The sequence below is a fragment of the Centrocercus urophasianus genome, unplaced genomic scaffold, assembly GCF_019232065.1.
Source record: "Centrocercus urophasianus isolate 14NV4802_14NV808 unplaced genomic scaffold, USGS_Curo_1.0 seq_11, whole genome shotgun sequence".
Lineage (NCBI taxonomy): Eukaryota > Metazoa > Chordata > Aves > Galliformes > Phasianidae > Centrocercus > Centrocercus urophasianus.
Window position 1 is genome coordinate 41,577,304 of NW_024884253.1, and position 17,753 is coordinate 41,595,056.

General features: G+C 36.8%; 1 long non-coding RNA gene across 1 annotated transcript; it reads left to right on the plus strand.

Annotated features, from left to right (window-relative positions):
* The first annotated feature begins 344 nt into the window (after nt 1-344).
* LOC122172060 lies at nt 345-17,520 on the plus strand. The gene is made up of 5 exons (XR_006172169.1): nt 345-411; nt 493-629; nt 2,902-2,970; nt 7,807-7,904; nt 15,970-17,520. It is a non-coding gene; the product is annotated as an uncharacterized LOC122172060 (long non-coding RNA).
* Nucleotides 17,521-17,753: the final 233 nt, after the last annotated feature.

Here is a 17,753-nt window from a genome sequence, read left to right on the forward strand (position 1 = left end):
GCTGAAAAAGAAGTCCGAGGCTTACTCTGTATTTGAATATGTTACCAATCCACTTCTACATAGCTTGCCAAACAAGCTGGGGCTGAATTTGTGACAAATTCCACAGAGGTAAAACAAGACAAAAGAAAGTCTATCTCATCATTTGCAGATTACAAATTCAACTAAGAGGCATCTGCGTGTGTTAAACTTGGAAATGAATCACATCCACAGCAATGGCAGCTGAATCTAGAAAACGCATGTGAGTTGAATTATGCTGTTTTTGAGCATGCTTGCAGACATAGGCATGAGAAGTTGAGTCATTCAGAGAGCTGGCATAGTTCAAACTGCCCCAGCCAGTGTTGATAGCAGTTATGGAGCCTGAGGAGCGGCTGAGATCCCTAAGATAGCAGTCTGCACAGAAATTTCACAGAGGTAAGCAAGGCAAATGGAACCCAAAAGAGTTGTGCCTGCAATTCCTGTGCATCCAATTGTCACAGCTATACCTCTCACCAGGATATGCCAGTAGTCTGCAGACACCATAATACATGGGAGGTTTGAAGGCACTGCACTGTGCTGGAGTTCTCTGCCAGGAAGACTACTCTCACTAGGATCTGCATACTCCTGCATAACAGACGTTGTGGTTTAATATGGTAAGAGTTCAAGCAATGTTTCCCTCTGCAAAACCAAATCCTGTTTTTCCTCCTCATACGAGAAGTCTCACTGAGCCAGAGGAACAAGCTGGGCTTGTAGGGTATAAAATCCTTTGAACTAAATTCTACCCTCAGTTATACCTCTGTGAGTTGAAGCATGTTTTGCACTTCACTGATGCTAGTTGGGATGTTTCTTTGCTATTGCAGAGGAAAGACAGCAGCTCTAGACCTTTTGACTCATTCAGAACTTCCAAGAGCATTTAGCATACTACTATAGTATGAACTGAAATATATGATTATTACTACAGTTATTTGATAATTTTTGCTTTCTGGCCACACTTTTATAATAAGGCATCCACTGTTCAGAACTGAGCTTCAGCTTCAAGTGAACCTGAAATATTTAGTGTAGAAGTCTAAAGAGGCTTACTGAGCACGTATCTGATTTTCTGATGCACTGATCTTGCGCAAGCATGTTTCTTTCTTTCTTATTTCATTGGTTGTTGTTTTTTTTTTAATTATTTTAATAAGACTAGTAGAACTTTTCTGCAAGAGAGAGGTACAGGTGTTTTTTTTCCAAGCAAAAGTAAAATAACACCCATAAAAAGGCTGGTTAATGGGGCAAAGGAATCTGCTGTGGACACTGAGATTGTGCTTCTGATCTCTAAAAGAAATGATTCTGATGGAATATATGAAATAAATATTTGTTAAAATAAATACTTCACAAGTATTTTATATTAATGATTTTGGTTGAAAAGGGTAGGGGAGACCAGAGAAGGAAGAAGCAAAAGCTTGTGTGGAAACTTAGCTTTAATAAGATCAAGTTTTGCCCTGCCATGTTTTGAAACGATCTGGAAAAGCCTGTTGCCTTCCACAAAGAACAAACACAGTTAAAATTACTAACGCAATGACTCTACTTAACAAACAGCTTAGTACCTGCAGACTTTCTAACTGGGTGTGGAGGTGTAATTGGCTCTTTTGGATCTTTCTCCTTGGACAGAAGCCAAAATAAACTCCCAAGCCAAGTCATCCTGATTTAAAAACCATTTTCTGAAGCTCTTGGTTCCCATGAAGGCCCAATATCTATTTAACAATTGGAAATCCAGATACAAGTGAAACGCTTCATTTAGAGATGTAAGTGGTGTACAAAGCAGATATGGCTTATACATTCATAACCTGGATGGAAGCTAGAGGTAGAAACTAGGACAAAAAGATTCCTGAAAGTATTGCTTTTCAGAGAAAAAGGGGTGGAAGGCAGCACAGGGAGCTGGGATTCCTGCCCTTCTGGTGTGATGGTCACCAGGGAAGAGTGGTCACAGAGTCAGGAGACAGACTAACTGCCACTGCAAGAAAGGTGCTTGGGACAAGCTGTGCTCTTGAGAAGTCTGGAGGGGACTTTCCCTCATCTGGGTGCTATCCAGTTTAGATACAGGATTACACTCAAGACTTTTCTACTAGTCTTTTTCAGAGATAGAGGATCACAGGCTTCGTTACTATTTGGTTCAACTTTTGCCCTGTGTTATATATATTTTTCTGAGTTTTGTTGTAATTGTTATTTTTTTATGCTGATGATTATTCAGAATGGCAGGCAAGTAATGCTTGCCACTGCTGAAATAATGCCATTCAGCCATCTCCATTTTCTTTCCTATACACTCTAACATGTTGCCTTCTTTTCTCAGTCTGCAAGCATGTCTGTAGTGCAGAGTGGCTCTGGTGAAAACAAACCCCCAGCCACAATACCTACTATACTTCAATCACAACAGAGATGAGCTAATCCATCCTTGGTAGAACTGAGGCCACAGGCAGTGCAGTAGATCTTACTGCATTTGTGCCAGAGAAAATTGATATTCTTTTTTTTTTTTTTAAACACAATTCTGAAGAAGCTGCATCAGGGAAGCCTCAATAAAAATAACAGACTGCCAACAGTGGTGTCATTTCAGCAGGGCTGATTTTGGAGATGCTGTAGCAGCATATAATGTTCAATAACTATCCTGACTTTACTGAGGTTACATACACAGTTTTAAGGAGCTATCTAAAGTCTTCCTGGCTTATCTGTTAAACTAGGGAATGCTTGCTCTAAGAACTAAAAATAATGAGGGTAAATTGTAATGCTAACATTAAGCAGAAAAAAGTCTTTTGAAGTATTGCCCTGTGGGACTCACTTAGGCTAGTTCAGTCAGGTTTGGGAAGTGCTAGGTGATGGAGGATATGAAAATGCAGAGAATCTGGGTTCTGACATGAAGGAAACACAAGCTCCCTCTCTAATCCATGACAGAGGTAAGGCTGAGCAAGACACAGGCAAACCCTCCAGAGAAGTTTAATGTGGAAACCATGTGAGAAGAAGGTAAGTTAAGTATTACTCATGCTATTTCAATACTTTTTGGCATTTTTTTCCTTTTTCTAATTTAAAAATATATGCTTTATGAAGCCAGAAAATTGTGGGATGCCCTGAGACAGAGCAGGACGCCCTTTGAGGCAGGGGACACTGGGACTCTCCTTGGCCTCAACGTGGCAGCCATTGCTCTGGGCCAGACAGTGTGGCAGTAGGAGCTGATCCTGCTTAGCTGGAAAATGCACTGTGCATACCGGATGATGGCAAGGATGAACTGAGGGCTAGTTTGCAGCATTCCGGTGTAGCCATTATTAAGAAATGATGCAAATTTTTTCTTCCAGGAGGAAACATCTGGGAATGTACCCACACTCTGCTTAACCGGCTTGCATGAAGTGGTTTGCCCTGTTTTTCCATGCAGGAAAAGCTGGACTCACCCTCTCTAAAGAACCTTCATTTTCTGACGAAAATGGAGTCAAGCTGATGTTCATCTGGGGGCAGAGTGAGATTCTTTTTGGCTGTCCCGGGGACTTTGCAGGAATGGCCTGTACATCTTCCCTGCTTTTGCTCTTTTCAGTCCACTTAAATCAAAGTTTTATCTTATAATTATTTTATTTTATTAAAATCATTATCTCTGATTCCAATACAATTTCAAATGTTTGCTACCAACAGCAATTAAAAAAAAGAAAAAATTACTTACATAGAAGTGGGTGATTCATGCTTCTGTGTATATGACACAGGTGCATGAAATGTCTTATTCCCCACCTTTTTCTGCTGCCAGCCAGCCTACACAAACATAGCTACTGACTATGAATAATAAAGTAAAGTAAAATAAAAACACTTTCAGAATTACTGAATTCATTTTACTTTCTGAAGAGGCAGAGAGATGATCAACAGAGATCATAGTGCATCTATGTTGTGAGTCTTTTTACTATGCATGTTTAATGTAAAATAGTCTTTTTGAAACAAAAATTTGGGCCAGAAAAGTCACCATTTCTATTATGCATTCCTATGATAATTTATGAAGACCAGTGGCATGAACTGCTAAAAGGCATCAAAGGGAAAAAATGTTCTTTTCAAGTTTTACATCTCAGGGGAAAAGCACTGAAAATACTGCAAATCTCTAACCTGATGCTAGCACAAAACGTACTCTCAGTTATACATGCTCACAGGCCATATGCTGCACTGCAGTTAAATTAGCACTTATAATTGTATGGTGATGTTCTGAATCTCTGCATGAATTGAAAGCTATATATAGATTTGCTTGTGATACTGCCACCTTCAGGAATTAAGTTTTATGTAGATTTAAAATAGCTGTAGTTGTGAGATGAAATAACACTAGAAGTAATGTGCTTATCTAATTCCCAGGCATGTAAATCTCTCAGACTGGGTTCCTTATTTATCTTATATATCACCTCTGAATTTAGCCTTCATAGTGTAAGGCTAAGAAATTCAATGGCAATTTAAGGCTGCTTCAATTAATGTGCCGAGGGGCCAGATAAACTTGTGCCCTGTTAAGCAGATAGCAAAAAGCATTCTGAATGCATAAAGACGACTCCCATTTAAACTGCTCCAACTCTGCTTATGCATTTCCCTATATGATTCAAAAGGATTAGATGTTCAAATGCTCTTCAGAGGTACCAGCTTTAGCAAAAGAAGATGTGGAACTAAATGAGCAAAATATTTTTCCATTCCTTTGAATTATCAGAGATTGTTCAAATGTGGCCTGCACTATCCTTGAATGAGAAGAGGATCTTCCAAAGTTTTAAATATTACTTGCAGTAGGATATTGACTATAGTTGACCTGTAATTAACACAGTTTGCAATAATGCAAAACTGTGATTTTAGATCTTGCTTTGAATAATTAAGAAGAAACATCTCAAATTTTTCATGTCCCAAGAAAGTAGCCTATTCAATTGGTTATTTTACACTGTACCTTACTCAGGCCCTTTTATTAGACAGACATGCTTAACAAATGAATGAATGTTACAAAAATTCAATTCACAGTATTTAGTCCAACTTTTCATGTCTGTGACATCTTCACCGGAGCTAGTCATGCAGGTAATCTAGGGTCACTGTCTGTATTCAGTGGAAATAGAGTAAGATCAGTCCACACAGGGCAATATTAATCTGATCAAATGCGGGCCTCTGGTTTAGAATAAGGCATCAATCAACTTCTGAGCAAATCTCTGCTGACTAAAAAAAAATTCCGAGTTCAGAAGTTTGTATCTATGTAGTAAACACACATTTAGTCAGTTCAGTCTCCCACAGTAGCCCACCTTCAGTGCATCTCAGGAATTCATAAGGACGCATGCATTGCGTTTTTGGAAACAAAGTTTAAATGTTTCCTTTGCTTTTTTTTCTCACGATCCTGTTACCTATCAGACTCTGTCCACTCCATAAAAACAATTAAATACTAACTGATTATCAAGCCTGGTTCTGTGACTGATCTCATTTTTTGAAAATATGGCTTCAACTTGGATTTGTAACATTGTACTGAAAACCCCAGTCAACAAGGTAACAGCTAGTTTACAAGCATTATTTTGATAAGAAACTCCCTCCTGATGCATAATTTTCTGAAATATTGAAAATCCTTCTGGATATCAAAATTTGTATCTTTCATGATCTTTATATGAAGAGGTAAGACATTCAAAAAATTACTAAATATTTATTTTCTGACTTGATAACAATGGCAATCACTTGTGTTAATGTTTGTCTTTGTGGTTCAAATGTATTTTGCTTACTGTCCATATCTCATAATTAGTGAACTAGGCTTCCTTCAGTACCACTACACATTGTGTATTTTACATAAAAAAGCATGCGGAATATTTTATAAAATTTTCAAGCTGTCTCTCCAACCAAAAATGTTTTTGCTTTTTCTTTTGCTGTCCTTTGTTTCAACTGGAACAAAAACAGCTCACATTTTATTATGTAATCTTCCTATGAATTTGCTCAAAAATTTAAGCTTTCCTGCCTAAAATTGAATGCATGCTGATGGAAAAAACCTTCCTTATGAAATATATTTTTTCTCATATCAGAAACGCAATTAGTGTTATATCACCAGTGAATCATGTATCATAACTTTAAACATCATAAGGGAAAAATGTAAATATCATGAATATTTTTATTATTACTCTTTGTCAACCAGTCACCATCTTACACAGTCCTTACTCCAGATAATATAGTAAACAGAAAGTTAATTATCCAGTACGAAGAAAAAAAAAGCTTAGCACAACAGCTTTGTAATATCCTTTTGTACCCTACAGATTTTATCTGCTTCTAACGTATTATGATCTCAGTTTTATAATTATACACAGGTACATAAAATAAGACTTTGCTTTGAACTCCTTGAAATACAGCATAAAAGAATTACACACTCCAAATGCAGTATTAGCTTGGCTTGCTGTAATACTGAAAGGTAGCAAACAGACAAATTAATCATGGGACAAAGGGCTTGTGTCTCACCCAGGGCTATACCACAAACCCAAGAAAGCCCAGTTTAAACTTTTGCTCAAGCCAGAGATTTTTTTTTCTGATGACTGGAATTGGAATTGGATCCAGAAAAGAGAGGATGCTATACAGATGCTATCAGGCATTAACTACTTCGCCTTGATAGGAACTTGAGGCAGATACCTGTTTCAAGAGTTAGTCTCAAGAGCAAACAAGAAATGGTGTAAATACATGCCTACTGCATCACTACAAAATAATTGCTCTTCTGATTCTCAAAGAAAGGTTGTAGCATAAGTTTTCAACTATTGCCCCTTTCTGCATCATTTACTACAGCTTTTCTCCCAGCAGTATTATATCCCTGGTGAAACAGCAATTTTCTTCCTTTCTGGTGTGCAAATTTAAGAAAAAAGAGTGTGAATGAAGATGGAAATGGAATGTGTTCAGTTGAAAAAACCTATGGAACAATAGCAATTTTTATTTTAGTATCTTCTAATAAGAAGAAATATTTGTAGTTGCAGGAAAATGTTTTTGTCTTCCCCTAAACTCAGTGATAATTATTCCTACATTACCACATTTTATACTAGAATTCATAGGAAGAATATGATAAGGATACAAACATACAAAAAACTTAGAACCAAAAATTATTTACATTTTTATAAATAATTATTTTTATTTCTATTAAGAATGCTAAATGCAGGTAAATAATTTATTTGTGCTTCTGCTTTCAAGCTGTTTTGTATAAATCAGGAGGCTGCCTATACTGAAATACATTTATGACAAATTCATAAAATGAGTACATTTTGAATTATGAGAAAAAGGCAGAAAAAGCTGCATTAAATGAGGCTGCTAGCTATAAGTATCTTACTAATCAATTGCTAATGATATCTGTGACAACTCCAAATTTCACAAAGAAATTGTGAAAGGCACTGGACCAACAGTATATCTCTTGTCTTACACAGTCGATGTACAGTACCTTAACAGCATCATTTAATCATCTCAACATTGCCACCATATGTACCATATGCAGTAACTACTGTATGAAGGGTTTGGTAAAATGTCATCTCCAGTTCATTACATTTAGGACATAAATATTTCTCCTCTCTTAGATCTTTCTCTTTGTGAAGAGTAATCACTTTCACTGTAAGAAGAACACAAACACACACAAAAACAAACCAAACAAAGCAAAACAAACAACATAGAATGAAGAGTAAAGAATTTTGTCAGAGGAGGTTTTATTTTGTACAGCAATTCAATTTTAATGTTTAGATAATTGCAGTCATAATTGGAATGTGTGATTTATTCAAAATGAGGAGCATCCATTTTGTATCCATTAAACAAATAAACAAACAAACATACAAACAGCAACAAAACCAATAATATTTCTCATGTTTTTGCTTTCAGGCCATGTCCTTCAGATAGCTAAAACAAAGCTCAGACTTGGTACAGTTCAATATTTTGGCCTGGTTAAAACAATGCAAAATTAAAAAAAAAAATCCCAGGTAAGTGAAATGGTATTTTATGAATCTCAAAAACCATGTGGAAGAGTTGTAGTTTATCAAGCATCTGATAAAAGTGGAACGCGAGACCTGGTTTTGATTCTTTAAAAATTGAGTGATGAGTTCACAAAGTAAAGAATGAAAGTTTTTCAGTATGGAAAAAAAAAATAAAATTCTTCTGCACAGGTGATCTGCATAGGCAGAAATTAGGGAAAAGTCTACAATGAAATCAGCCATTTCAAATGTAGAGAGGCACTTTAAGTCTCTTTTTCATATGCATTTCAGATTAGTTTTCATATTGGTAAAGATATGAACTGACTGTAAGTCCACCAAATAATAAAATGATTCTTTTTTTTTTCTTTTTTTCTTCTTGATAGAAAAATTTACTAGTAAGAATTTTGAGGTTAAGGCACGTAGTGCAGGAGTTTCCACCTCTTATTCTCTCTGTCATGGTTAATACCTTCTGTGATTGAAGAAGCATGGTGAGATGCATCACTTCCCAGGATCTGTTTTTCCCTCTGAAAACAAAGTTGACCACATAACTTTAAAATGCTATTTTGACTGCTCAAGTAGTCAATGTTTCTAAATGTTTTAGGCTTTCCCAGAAACATACTTGCATATGTGCTGTCCTATGAGTAACACAATTTCATTTCTTGGCAGAGATGAAGTCCTCCAGGGCCTTCACATGGGACCAGTTCAAGGCCCTTTGTAAACAGAGCCTTAATCCATGCTGGTAAAAGGAAAGGGTAAAACAGCTGGAAGTGCTGCGGTGGTTATGACTGCAGAGGGAAACACAGTGGTACTTTCAGAGTACTCTGCTTTTCAGGAAAGGTTTGAAGAGCTAGCTCAGGAGGGAAAAATATAAGGAAGGAAAGGTAGGCAGGCACATTACCCATGTTGAGGGGATGAGGGAAGCTCAAACAGCATGGAAAAGGGTCTTCTTCTGTTTTGTTACAGACCACCTTACCTTTGTATAGGGAGAACCACACAGGCCCATTTCAGCTTGTTATTGTCAAAGAATTACAGTGCCTTTTGCATATTTGTTGCCTAGTTAGCTCTCCATCTCATATTTGTGAAGCTAAATATTTTTGTCCAGAAGCAGTATGTTTTTTTACATACACAGATGGAATTGCTCCTTTAAAATCATAAAGGCTACATATACTGATGGATAGCAGTGAAGACAAACTCCCTGTTGTTACACTGAATAGAATTTGTTCCCTTTTCTAGTTTTCTAGCAGTAAAACGTGTATTTTGTGTTTGTGTGTGTTGATGTGGATTGAATGGAGGGCTCAAGTATATGGAAATCATGTCAGTAAATCATTCCTAGCATTTATACCTTACCATGCATGTTACAGCTTGGTTTTCATAGCATTCCACTAACACAGATCAGAACATTACTTGCTCTTATGAGTATCTACTGGCCTTGTTCTGGAGTGCTACTTATCTGCATATCTCTGAAAAAAGGAAAAGAAAGAAAAGGAAGCCTAATCTTGTAATAATGTTTTAGACTTCACAGTTTTCTAAAGACGGAATACATTTGCTGTTTAATGTTCATTACAGCGTTAATAGTTTCATTTGGCTTTCTGCAAAAAGGGAGATAAATAAGAGTGGGTAAAACTGGCTGGAGGTAGATTTACTTTGCTAAATCATTCCTCCTAGTTTTAATTTTACCGCATAAAGGACAAGTGAGTATTTCAAATCTGAGCTGGGTTTTATATCACCTTTAAGGGAATAGTAATTAGGAAAGCGATAAACACATTAGAAAAACATAAACAGTGAGAAGGGCAAACTTTTTTCATCTGTTTTGTTGTGGTTTTGTATGTTGATGATACGGTAGATAGTGAAGATATAGAGAGGCTTACAGACTCTAAATACAGAACAAGATATTACCTGTTGCTTAGCTTTGACTAAGTAAAGCAGTCCAAGAAAATACCAGAAAATGGTCATGACAAGTTGTTCTCTACTTAATTGTTATGCAATTCAATGTATTTCATCATGCATATTAAAATTTTTGAAGAATAGTGATTGGGCTTGTTTCTCAATTCACTTAATTAATATCAATTTATCAAGAGCTGCTTTAAAAAAAATCAGTGCTATTATGCATATGTAAAAAGGTGTAATTGATAAGTACACGAGGCCCACTGTGTATATAGTTGCTCACAGAAGTTGCTTTCTACTAAGTAGTCACTCTCTACTTCATTAATCTCTTTCCTTTTACAGTTATTTATAAAGCAAGAAGTAGCAATTATGCATTTATGTCTTTATGACTATAATTATTTTCTGCACACTTTCGACAGGGACAAATGACTGCAGAAGCAAGAGTTTTTAATTGTGAAGGTCATTTTGACTGAGTAAGGGCTGCAGCACTCTGCTGTCAGGTAAAATATTTTGAAGGACTGTAAATGGAGTCAAATTGTTCTGAAGACATCTTCCTTTTTATTTTTCAAAGCATTTCCTGTCTAAATGACTAATGTGACCAGTGACATATAACATGATCATGCTTATGAAGTAAGTGTAAGTGATAATGCTCCTGCTTGGCTCAAAATCATTTATTATGGATTGAGCTGATTTACTATGCTGAAGAAAAAAATAGCTAATATTTCTCATGTTTATCATGTTACTGAAGTCTTAGTTATAATTAACTCTTTTGTGGGAGCAGTGTCTTAGATAGAAATAAAAGATCATCTTTGCTAATGATTAAATAATTTTTGTAGAATATTTTGACAGTTTCTAATCTCCTAAAATCAATAATACTTGCAGAGGATTCTTCTTTGATCATATTTATTCCATGAATCATTTTTACTTCAGCTTGTAGAGAATGTGTTATCACATCTGGAGTAAAATCTTTTGTAGAATTATATATTGGAGTTGAAAGAGAGAGCACCTTGAGACTCAGAAGAGTCCCACAAGGCTGAGATGAGAAACAACTGTGTTTAAGGCCTGACAAAAATAAACAAGCAATAGATAAGGACTGAGATAATGTTGGCTGTTAAACAGATTAAAACATTAAAATCGATTTTTTACAAACAGGTTTATCTTCTCAATACAATCTTTTCAGTGGCAGGAGGCAAATGTTAAACAGATTTGCGGAAGCAAATGCAGTGTCGTGCAACAAGAATAAGGCTTGAAATGGTACTGTAGGTCAAAGAGGAACAATCTATTCCAAATGATCAAATACTGGTGTTAATTGTAGTGTACTGCATTGTACAAAGCAATGAATAGAATCATAGAATCATAGCTATGAAAAAGGTACACAAGGAACTGCAACTGTGAACTTGTTTTTACATTCATTTCCTATTTATCAAGAGAGTAAGAAAAATGCAGGTTTTTTGTCAGGTGTATTTATTGACTATACATTGAAGCCACATTCCATTTGCTTTCAAAGAAGAAATGCCCAGACAATTTGATGGGTTTTGCATTAGATTTATCAAGGAAAATAAGACACTCATACAATTAAAATTACCGTAAAACGTCAATTTTGCATTTACAGGAACACTGAATTTTCCTATGTTGAAGTGATATGACTGTTTAATCTATATGACTCATTCCTTTAGCAGTTAATTCCATGCATTGATTATTCCTCTAAATTTCCTTTTTTGCTGAAGCTAGCATCATTTTGCCAAAGCTGATGAGGGAAGGGACACGCCAGTGCATTTTATTGAATCTTGTTCTTCACTGTCCAATTCACTGCAGTCATCATAGGTTTGTGTGCAGGCATAATGCACCCCAGCATATGCCTGATATGGTGCCCTGCTAGCCTGGGACAAGCCCAGTGCTGCTGCAGGCTGGCTGGGAACCTGTAAGCCTCCCTGCTGAAAGCACAGAGATGGAATATGCCCTCAGGAATTAGGGGAGGTGAGGTGCTCCTAAGTATTCTATTTGCATTGCCAGTCCTAAATGACCCAATAAAATGGTATAAAATGGTAACTGCTCTATGTCTGATTATGTACTTCTGGAAAAAAAATAATTCCTCTTTAGTATCAAAATGATTTAAAAATATTGCTGAAATGAATGACTCATACTCAATAGTGATAATTACAGATATATATATATATTTCAGTGGGCATTTGATTGGCAATGTGGGAATTCTTCCAATTGCAGGAATAGTGATTTTCATGCTTATACGCAGGTATGTTATATATATGTTGTACACAGACAGGCATGTTTTCAAACAAACCCAACAAAAAATTTTTCTTATTTCAAGCAACCTGGGAGAAGAGCACACTGTATTTACTGCCTGGAGGTTATAATCACATAAGGAAACAAGGCACGATCTTAACATATTTCACCCCTGGCATGCCTGCTCTATTTTCAAAAACACCGGGCTGAAATCTGAGCCTCCTGTGAACACTGAGAAGCCTTCATCTGCAGCCTGCAGCATGGCCTGGAGATCATCTCTGCGTGCTTTTGTGGTGCGACCGCAGCGCAGAGGAAGGCAGAGGACGCAAAGCAAGGCTGTGAAGCATGGCCTGGTTAATCACAGCACACTGTGTGCAACCATGCCTCAACAGGGAATCCCGCAGACAGGCAAACCAGCTGGGACAAAGCAACAGCTTCCCTTCCCTGTGGGTCCCTTCCAGCTCAGGGCATTCTATGATTTTCTGTAGAATGAAAAGTAAAGTTTACACTGAAACCCTGTATTTTCTCAGTCCTGTTGTGCTAGCTAGTTTTAGCCAGTTCTAGAAGCATAAATACCTCACACTTAAATAAATGTGGAGACATTTTAGAATGTTATCGCTTTGGAGCCCAGCCCCATCTCGCAGCCTGCTCACCAGTGTGATAGTGAACCAGTTCCTCAGGTGCGGCAGTTCACCTCCCAGCACGTTAGCTTGTACCAAAACTGATCTTGGTTTAACGTAATGCACTCAACCATGTATTATGCTGGCCAAATGGTGGCCCAACCTTGCTGACTCTGTGAGAAATTGAGGAGGAAGAAATCCTTGTGTGCTCTGCTGTCTTGCTCTGCTCCAGCTGTGAAGGTTTCTCATCTTTCCCCACAATTTTTTTTTTTTTTTTGCTTAAAGGAACCATCATTCTCCAGCCTGAACCTATGTGTGAACTGCATTTTGTTCAGGCCTCTCTCTGGAGTGTGTGCTGTACTAACTAATAGCCGTATAGGCTGGAGGTTTAGTAGTATGGGGCAAATAAGAAAAATAATTGTGATTCTTGAGCATGCACATGAGATGCTGATGGTAGAGTCACAGCATTTAAAAAGGAGGCATATGGGGAATCACAGCATGTCCACAGGATGAATAGGAGACTGAAAAAAAAAGAATAGTGTGGTGTGAGGCTAATGAGGAAATGGGGTGCACCCTTGCTCTGAGCTATGCATTGGACTTCTGCCGTCACCAGCCCTGTTAGCAAAATTTTAAAGGGTGCTTGAATACATGAATCCTGCTCTAAAATGCTAACTGAAGTGTTTCACAGCTCAGAGAAAATATTTTGCATAGACCTTAAAAAGAAACCTCTCACTGAACACATTACTTGGTATCTCAGCATGAGAGCCAGCGTATAGCCAAACAAAACCACATTCCTCTACTTTCCAAGTGTCTTAAAAAAGTTATTGCCCATTAAGTGTTTGTTTTCTCTGCCTGAAGTTGAAACCACAGCACTGTAAACACGGCTGTTAACTAACCCTATTTGAGGTTTTGACTGAAACCCTGCTCAGATGCAAGATTCGTTTGTTGTTGGAGGATTCAATGTTAGTCCAAGCCCCAGAACAAGCCCAGGTGATGGCAGAGTGCAAGCATCATGCTACTGGAGCTATGAAGACAGATGGGCTCCTCCTGTTCAATGTTTCTGCAGAGGGAGCCAGGGGATACCCTGCACCTGGTGCATCCTGGTGACCCCTCTTTTCCCCACAAATGGGATGTCACATGGCAGAGTCATCACTGCAGAGCAGAGAGTACAAGCAGGATTCACAATGTGCTGCAGCCTGAAAATAAGGAAGGTATTCTGTTCAGAGCCTCCTGGTACACAAGGGACCAGAAGATAATTTTTTATCCTTAGAAGTATGGAGATACAAAAAGACAAATCTACTCAAGCAAAGATGAAATTTAAAGTCTTAAATTCTTTGATCCCTTTTTAGACATCTAGCTCAGGCCTAACATTGAGCTCCTTGGAGCTGATGTTAGAGGATAAACAGCACATCATCCTCACAGCCTCATAAAAGCTTGACTGAAGAGAAATATGTGAAAGTTTGTACTTTATATCTGGGAGTAGAAATACGTGCCACTTCATGTCTGTAAGGAATAACATTTTGTGTTTTTATCAGATACATTATAATATGGTCATTACAAAATGTTGTTTGTACCTTCTGTATAGAACATTTATTTTGCTTAAACACCTGAGTAATGAAGAAGACAAGTGGTATTTATTATTCTTTTATTTTTAGAGTAAATTAATTTCCAAAGAATGTCAAAGTTCATAAAACTCTCTACTCTTTGGATATGGCAACTCTGAAAACAGAAGTAAAGTTTCCTCATCTTGAATTTTTCCTTGGGTGTGCAAGTTAGCCTTCAACATTCAACATTACTTCAACATTCAAAAAGAGATGAAAGAATTAAAACTCACAAATTGCTGATAATTTGTCTGCTGTGACCTCAGATGGCTACTTCTCAGTAACTTGAATATTCATGTGAGGAGTGTGATTGAAGCAGGGTCAAGAGCCCAACCATATGGGTACACATTGCGGTGCCTGAAGAACTACAGATTGCAAAAATTTAGTATTTACAACATTATGTTTCCACAGAAATAGGCTTATTTTATTAGCTGAGTGATCTGGTGAATTGGAGTTTAGTGGGTAAAGAAAACAATTTCTAATAACATTTCTAATCATCTTATAGCTTTAATACATAGTTAACGTATTTTTTCTAATAGCAGAAGTAATAATCACTACATGAGAGGAAAGAAGAAAAGTCTTCTGTTTCTTTTTTTTTAAATTTATTTTTAATAACAACAATGGCTTTTACAATGTGTGTTTGTAACTTAATGATAGAAGAGATCTACTGCAGTGTTAAGTATGAGGGTAGAAGCTGGGTTTGAATTTCTCTAAATAACACAGCCACAAATTCATTCAATTGGGATATTACAAGTATAAACAAAAGAAGAATCAGGCTAATAATCCTCAAAATGGGAAACAAATAACCAATTAATTCTATATTATTTTAAATCTTGTTGCATGTCTAAGACAGACAGGGAAGTCAGGGGATTTGCCCAAGGCTACAGATAGAGCTGGAAATGCATCAAGGATTAAAAGAGAGGAGAAACTGATTATCATTCAGCTCACACTTCTTATGGAATGTCCAGAAAAGACCACACACAGCTTTATCAGTTACGTGAGACTATCTGTCTCTTCCTCTTGTTTAATAAAACCTATTTAAAACAAGGGTATCATGTCTAAAAATGGAACATATATGGTATAAGTGATTAATTTATTTCATTGTACAGTCTTTGAAAAGTGTAGCTCCTAAATAGGTCAGGTGCAGATCCTGCCTTGTCAGCACACTGATTACTGTACATATTGTTCTTAAAACTGATGCTATCAAAAAAGAATGTGTCATTGAGTTTCATCTTTTATATGAAAGAAAGAAAAAATAACAAATCACAAAAGTGATTAAACCACACCAGGATGAGCAATGAAGAAATGTTACAGCATCCACTGTATCCATATATATATAAAGCATATATATATGATGCATATACATACATACACAAATATATATATATACTTGTTGCAGAGTGCATGCAAGAGTATAGATTTTATCACCTGCGACATCAGGATAATGCATAAACTCCATAATGCGGTTCTAGCTGTATAAAGACAGATCAAAGACTCAGCCCAGGCGTGTCTCCAGAGTTTCATGGCTGAGGGCTAATTATTCACAAAATGTCCCCGCCTTAGAAAGTTGTCTAACAGGTTTATCTTTTGGCTTGTAGACATTTTAGAGAAGATACTACCTAAGCTCAGCTATTTCATAGACACGCTACAGCACTCAAAACAATTTCACTGGTTTTATGAGATATTTGACCAACTGCAGTTACATGTGAATGTAATTTTCTCTTGCAGAAAGGAGACAGGAATTTCCAACACCTTGAGATCACACTGAGCTCCGTTTCAAGCCAACTGCAGTGAACAGACAAGAAGCAAAATACTGTAAGCATCAGTGACGCTTTTAGATCTATGAAGAGTGAACCTATTAAAAACATCTACTCTGAACATGACAAAATGCATGAAACATTGCACAGATCATAAAAGAAGATAAATCCTTTAGAAACACAGCAAGTCTCATCGCAACTTAAAAAAAAGTATGTATGTCTTTTAGGAGCCTTTTTAAAAGAGAATAGATACATTTATTTGCTTATGAGTCATCTGCTGTGATCAAGCAAAGGATTTATCTCAATCATCTGTTCTTGTTCTAGCTACGTGAGGATTAGCAAAGAAAAACAATGGAACTTTGAGACAGAAACTGTCATAGGCAGCAACTTAAAGCTAAACTGCAAGATAATCTTGTCTCTTGTTGCAGTGCTCTGAATCAGTTCAATGCTTTCTTCTGGATTTTTTTTTTTTTCCTAATTGCTCAACTGAACCACTCAGGACCCTCACTCAATTGTTTAAGAACTATACAGAAAACACTAGCCATTTTTTTTTTTTTTTTCCACAACTAGCAGCCCATTTATTAGAGTGGTTTCCAATAACATATTTAAATACATTATTTTTTCCTAGCAGTAGAGTTTGTGGGGGTATTGGTTCTACTGCCTCTGTTCTCATTTGAAATACTGTTTCTAATTTCTTCTCTGCTGTAGTTTCCATATCTACCTGTTAGTAATATCTGGATCAGTTACTAGTCACAGTAATGACTAGTCTTGGAAAGTATCAGCACCTGTCACATACAGTTTTCAAGAGGCAAGAGAGCTAACCAGTTAATTTAAATGAATATTTGAATTTAACAGTGAAAGATGAGATTCTTAGTGCAAATTCTCTTCAAAGACAATACAATTTCCATCTGACTCAGGAATGAGTAACAATTTCACTCAAGAAGGTATTTGAGGAACTTCTCAGCCTCAAATAATATTACAAACATCAACAAACCGATAAAATAAGGAAGGTGAGATGGTGTCTGTTCCGTGATAAGGATATTTTATTAGAGGAAAGAGAAATATACGTGAATGATTGTGTGAATTCTTGCTGGGATCAGGAATGGTAGGCTTTTAATGCTGTGTTTAGTCCAGTAACTACACCTCCCATAAAATACTACATCCAATTATTAAGGGCTATCCCTTCAGAGACAGATTGACTGGGTCACTGGACAGGATGCTCTGGTATTGCCACAGGCCACCAAGAGACTGGCTTTCTCTTCAGGGTAGGCAGGCAAGTATCCTCTTTCCCTCAGTAAAACAACATGTTAGCCACTTAACTTTATTAGGTGGTTAGGCACTCATGAATAAGAAAACAGAAACTGTTTCTGAGTTTTGTGGCTTCAGAGAACTCTACACCCTTTTGGGAAGATAGAATTTGTACTGGTATGCCAACTTAATACTTTTGATGCCAGTGAAAAAACTTTGTTTGACCTTCTTAACACTGTAAAAATAAAGCTGAAATAAAATAAGTGATGCTTTTTAGGGCGATTCTGATTCCAGGTGTGATTTTCCCTTTGTTCAGTTTGCGTTCTTTGTGATCTTTGTTTGTTTGTTTTTCCCCTTGATTTCCAATGCTGAAGATCTATGTGCAGTGTAATTTAAAAAAAAACAAACACATGACTATGTTTTGAATGGCACTTTCTATACTTTTTGAGAAGACTAATGTTCTTTTTCAGTTCAACAATATAAAGAAGAAGACTTCAAGTTGCAGTA